The sequence below is a fragment of the Eriocheir sinensis genome, chromosome 8, assembly GCF_024679095.1.
Source record: "Eriocheir sinensis breed Jianghai 21 chromosome 8, ASM2467909v1, whole genome shotgun sequence".
Classification (NCBI taxonomy): Eukaryota; Metazoa; Arthropoda; class Malacostraca; order Decapoda; family Varunidae; genus Eriocheir; species Eriocheir sinensis.
Window position 1 is genome coordinate 104,761 of NC_066516.1, and position 6,000 is coordinate 110,760.

Below are 6,000 nucleotides of genomic sequence, written 5' to 3' on the forward strand. Positions count from 1 at the left end.
TAATATCCCCCATTATGCAGACATTTTTGCTTCTGCTCTCCCTGCCATCCTCCTGTAGTAATATATCCGTGTCCTGCCTGCTAAGGTTGGGTGGCCTGTAAAGAACCCCTAGAGTTAGTTTGTCTTTCCCTTTGTGGACGTCCACCCAAACTAATTTGAGTCGCCATTTGTTTGAACAGAATTGTTAGCGGAACATTTAAGTGTGTCTTTAACATAAAGTGCGCCCCCCCCCCACCCCACTTCTTCCCTTTCTAGCTTTGTGAAACATCTGATAACCATATATTTCCAATTCCGACATGAAGTTTTAGTTTGCAGTATCCACCCATGTTTCCGTGACAGCTATAATGTCGAATTTTTCTACATATGCTTTCCCCCTCAGTAGATCTATCTTGCTCCTGAGACTACTACTGTTGGTTTAATAAGCCGTTAGACCATCCTTTCGATTAATCCTGAGCTCCCTAGTCCCAGTCTGCAATGCATAGCCACTGATGTTAGGCGTTCCCACCTCGCCTACTCTAATAAATCCTGCAGGGTGCTAGTAGCAGCAGCAGCAGCAGCAGCAGCAGTAGTAGTAGTAGCAGTAGTAGTAGTAGTAGTAGTAGTAGTAGTAGTAGTAGTAGTAGTTCATAAGAACATAAGGAGTCTGCAAGAGGCCGGTTGGCCTATACAAGGCACCGTAACAGTGTAGCAAGCCACCGCTCAAACGGTCGCATACTCTCCTCCGGTGAGACAGAAAATGTGGCGCTACAAGCACAGACTTAAAAAGTGTTTTCGTGTGAAATGTTTTCGTCTACCCTTGTCCTTGTCTCCTGTGCCATCCAATTGTTCATGTTTCTCGTCGCGTTCTCTGTTGCCCGCGTCTTGTGCATCTTCTCTGTTAACTTTCCTTGCTACTCGTTTATCTTTGACTGTCTGTCCTCGTCTTGCTACACTTCTCCTCTAAATATTGTGCCACATATACACTAACACATAAATGTTACCAGGACAGTACAACATTCATACACACGCACATACACACAACCACCTCTTTTATGTGTCTTGTCCATGTCGATGACCTGTGTATGTTTTTGTGAATAAAGTAACCCTGGCGGATATGAGTTTCTCTATCCGTGAACCGATTAGCACTTAGAACACTCGCTACCACCAACAATTGGTGACCCCGCAGTGTTGCTATGGTTCAAGGTGGCTTATAACCGGTGCCGTTTTTAGGGCACTCTCTCCCAGAGTGGAGGACCTGGGCAGGGTAACTTGTCCATTCGTCCGCCCTCTCCTGGGGCAAGAAATCTCACCTCCGCTTGGGATTCGTGAGGCTGAGTACCAGGTCAGGAGAAGCATTACGCCGTGGGCGTAGTTGCCACCTTCAGGGTTCTCCCCCGCCCTCCCCCAGGCACCCTCTGTGCCCTTCTCCAGGCGCCTTCTGCGCCTCCCCCAGGCACCCTCTGTGCCCTTCTCCAGGCGCCTTCTGCGCCTTCCCCAGGCACCTTCTGTGCCCTCCTCCAGGCGCCTTCTGCGCCCCCTCCAGGCACCCTGTGTCCCCTCCAGGCACCCTCTGTGCCCCCTCCAGGCACCCTCTGTGCCCTGTCCCAAGGCGCCTTCTGTGCCTCCTCCAGGCACCCCCCTGGATTACGCATCGCCTTTTGGATTTATTACCGCTGTTTTGGATTACCCTTCTCCTGTGGATCCTCATGTACAGTGCAGTGTCTCCAACAGTTCAGTGCAGCAAGTCCCCAGCAACAGTTAGTGTCACAGTATTACCTACTAAGCGTACAGTGTTGTGTTACAGTGCCTTCTTGGACACTGGTTCGCCCCCCGAGCCACTGAGGCCCCTGGCACGCGCCAGCGCCTATAGTACACGCAATTCGTTCTACTCTCACGGACTGCCGCGGCCCCTGGCACATGCTAGTGCCCCTCACTCCTCAACCGGCTGTGACCCCTGGCACGCTGGCATCTAGCGCCTTCCCACGCAGTCGTTCGACGCCCTTACCGACTGCCGAGGCACCTGGCACGCTGGCAGCTGGCGCCTTTAACACACGCAGTTCGTTCTACTCTCACGGACTGCCGAGGCCCCTGGCACGCTGGCAGCTAGAGGCTTCACACGCAGTTCCCTCGACGCTCTCGGACTGCCGTGGCCCCCGGCGCGTTTACGCCAGTGCCTTTTGCCCATCTCCACGCCGCTCGACTTCACCATACCTGACGACGACATGCAACTCTTCCTCTACAACAGCGGTGTCCTTCAGAGCACCACTCTTCTGCTCAGGACCCGTCTACGTGGTTCGCGATTTTGGAGTGCGGATTCAAGCCTTCCAGGATCTATTAAACAGCCAACCACTCAACTCACCTCAGCTCGACTCACTGCAGCTGAACACAACGCGCAACTCACTTCAGCTCGACTCACCGTAACTGTTCTCACCGCGCAACTCACCCCAGCTCGACTCACCGTAGCTGTTCTCACTGCGCTACTCACTCCAGCTCGACTCACTGCGCTACTCACCTCAGCTCGACTCACCGTAGCTGTCCTCTACGCGCTACTCACCTCAGCTCGACTCACCGTAGCTGTCCTCTACGCGCAACTCACCGTGCACCTCAACGCAACTCAGCGCAACTCACCGCGCACCTCAACTCAACTCAGCGCAACTCACCGCGCACCTCAACTCAACTCAGGGCAACTCACCGCGCACCTCAACTCAACTCAGCGCAACTCACCGCGCACCTCAACTTAACACAGCGCAACTCACCGCGCAACGCATGTCACCGCAACGCAACACCGTCTGTGCCACAGCGCCCCCGCACCGGAGAAGATTTCGTTCCTCCTTTCTCGTTACTGGGGGGGGGGGGTATCTGTAGCAAGCCACCGCTGAAACGGTCGCGTACTCTCCTCCGGTGAGACAGAAAATGTGGCGCTACAAGCACAGACTTAAAAAATGTTTTCGTCTACCCTTGTCCTTGTCTCCTGTGCCATCCAATTGTTCGTGTTTCTCGTCGCGTTCTCTGTTGTCCGCGTCTTGTGCATCTTCATTGTTAACTTTCCTTGCTACTCGTTTATCTTTGACTGTCTGTCCTCGTCTTGCTACACTTCTCCTCTAAATATTGTGCCACATATACACTGACACATAAATGTTACCTACACAGTACAACATTCACACACACGCACATACACACAACCACCTCTTTTGTGTGTCTTGTCCATGTCGATGACCTGTGTATGTTTTTGTGAATAAAGTAACCCTGGCGGATATGAGTTTCTCTAACCGTGAACCAATTAGCACTTAGAATACTTACGGCATCAACAATAGTATCTGCAAAACTGACACCAACAACAACGATAATAATAATAATAATAATAATAATAATAATAATAATAATAATAATAATAATAATAATAATAATAATAATAATAATAATCCCACCAGTAGGAAAAATCAGCAAAAAAGTCCATGCACTTTCCTCCTCCTCCTCCTCCTCCTCCTCCTCCTCCTACTCCTCCTCCTTCTTCTCCTTCGTTGTCAGGTAGGCAGGCAAGTAGGTAGGCAGCCAGGTCTCCGTCAGTAAGTTACGTCAGCTCTGCCTTAACACTGTATCTCAGCCAGGGGAGCGAAGGTAAAGATTATGAAAGTAAGGGAATAGGAGAGAGATAATATAAGTCGAACAGAAGAGAGAGAAGAGAAAGAGAAGGGAGATAAGATGCAATGAAAAGGAGAGAAAAAATAGAGAAAGTGAACAGACGAAAAAGGAAAGGAAAAGAGGGGGGATTAGACAGAATAAGAAAAGGAGAGAGTAAGTGAACAAAAGAGAAAAAGAGAAAGGAAAGGGAATATAGGAGAATGAGGAGAGAATATGAACAGAGGAGAAGAATAACGAGGGGGAGGAAGAGGGAAAGAAAATGAGCGAGAGGAAAGGAAGTGAACGGAAGTGTTTAAAAGGATGGCAAGGAGAGGGAGGTAAGGGAGAATGCCAGTAAGGGAAGGGGGAGGATAGAATGAGGAAGAAACAGAGGAGGAGAGGGGAGGGGAGGATAAGAACGGTCGGGAACAACGCGGATAAAAAGTTACATGAAGGAGAATGCAGGAGGAGGAGGAGGAGGGTGCCAAGGGCCCGCGACAATGGTACGGGACAAAAGCATCCGCGGAAGGAGGAGGAGGAGGAGGAAGAGAAGGAGTGGGAGGGAGTCGACCCACCCCGACCTGGTGGCTCAGGAAGTGCACACTCGTTGTCTCTCTTCCCTCAGGCTAAGATGATGATGATGATGATGATGATGATGATGATGATGATGATGATGATGATAATAATAATAATAACTAATAAAAACAATAATAAAAATAATAATAAAATAATAATAATAATAATAATAATAATAATAATAATAATAATAATAATAATAATAATAATAATAATAATAATAATAATATGAAGAAGAAGAAGACGAACAACAACAACAATAACAACAACAAGAAAACTACCTGCTGAATACCCGTGCCTCTCTTGGATGAATCTACTTGCTTCCATTGACAGGTGTGTTATTCACCATGGTCTAACCATGCGATAGACTCGCAATCGCCAGTCTGTACCCTCCCGCATGAGCTTGAGTTCACCAGTGAGGGATCTTAATTATGTGTGTGTGTGTGTGTGTGTGTGTGTGTGTGTGTGTGTGTGTGTGTGTGTGTGTGTGTGTGTGTGTGTGTGTGTGTTATGTATTTCTTGACATCCATTTGATAATCTCCCCCTCATCCTCCTTTCCCAGATTTTTAATCTTCACCTTTACCAACAATCTCCTGTAATCGTCCCTTGTCCTAAACAGTCAGGGTTGCACGTGTTGGGCTGTTTTCTTGGTGATGCCTTTTCTCACTGCCATTATAATCATGAAGCCTTTCTGTGCTCACTTATTATTGTCTTACAAAAGGATAATAAGTTGTAATATTTATGAGCCACTACAATCTTTCAGCCTCACGTACTATATGGACTGCATTGCTTATACTATTCTTTTATGCCTGATTCACGGTCTCGTTTTTCCCCGTTGACACACACATGCCTTCCAAGTGTCACCTCCAACATTAAGAGCCATTTACATAATTTTCTCATTGCTATTTTCAACACTGTGTGTGTGTGTGTGTGTGTGTGTGTGTGTGTGTGTGTGTAGCGAAGACAGCACCACCGGTATGCACAATGTTTTATTTCTGTCCACCGGTCCTTGGCCTGTCTCCACTCAGTTAAAAAAAAAAAATGTATAATTAAGTGGATGATGTTCACGGCAAAGCAACACCACCACCAGCACCCTCACCAGGACCACCGGGAGAACCGCCACCAGCACCATTCACGACTACTCATTACCGCCACCACCAACCAAACTTGACGCAGGTCCCACTTGTGACCTATTGGGAAGACAGCTATGGATGCAACTATGGATATATATTCTAGCTTTCCTTCACTTACTATACTCCTCTGCTCTCCCCTTCTCTTTCCCTGTACTACTTGGATGGTCCCTTGCCCTCCTTTCTCTTCCCCTGCTATACACTCCAGCATCCCTTTTCAACCATACTCTCCCGCTCTTCCATTCTCTTTCTCCAAACAGCTTAGATTCTTCTTTTCTCTTTTCCTACTTACACTTCCATCCTGCCCACCCTTTCCCTTCATTTCCTTCCCTACCCCTTCTAGTCCTTCCCTCCCTTCCTCTATTTATACCTTCCACTTTTTTCCATCCATTATCTACTTTTCATAGGCATCCTTCCCTTCCATTTAGTCTTTCAAGCCTTATCCTCCGTTTCCGTACCACCTAGTCATTCAATCTTTATATCCCTTTCCCAAACAACTTTTCAACCCTTCCCTCACCTCTCTCTACTCCTAATCAGCTCCCTTCCCCCAACAACCTTTCTACCTTTCCCTCCCCTCTCTCTACTCCTTTCAAGCATATCTTTAGACATCATCATTCTACCCTTTCCCATCCCATCACCGTCCTCCTCATCACCCCTTTTCATACCGTCTCCCTCCTACACAGTTCATCCTCCC

The 6,000-nt window shown here is 48.0% G+C and overlaps 1 pseudogene; it reads right to left on the bottom strand.

Moving 5' to 3' along the window:
- LOC126995359 (ankyrin repeat domain-containing protein 50-like) overlaps positions 1 to 6,000 on the bottom strand; it is a 183,498-nt pseudogene that overhangs the window by 51,657 nt on the left and 125,841 nt on the right.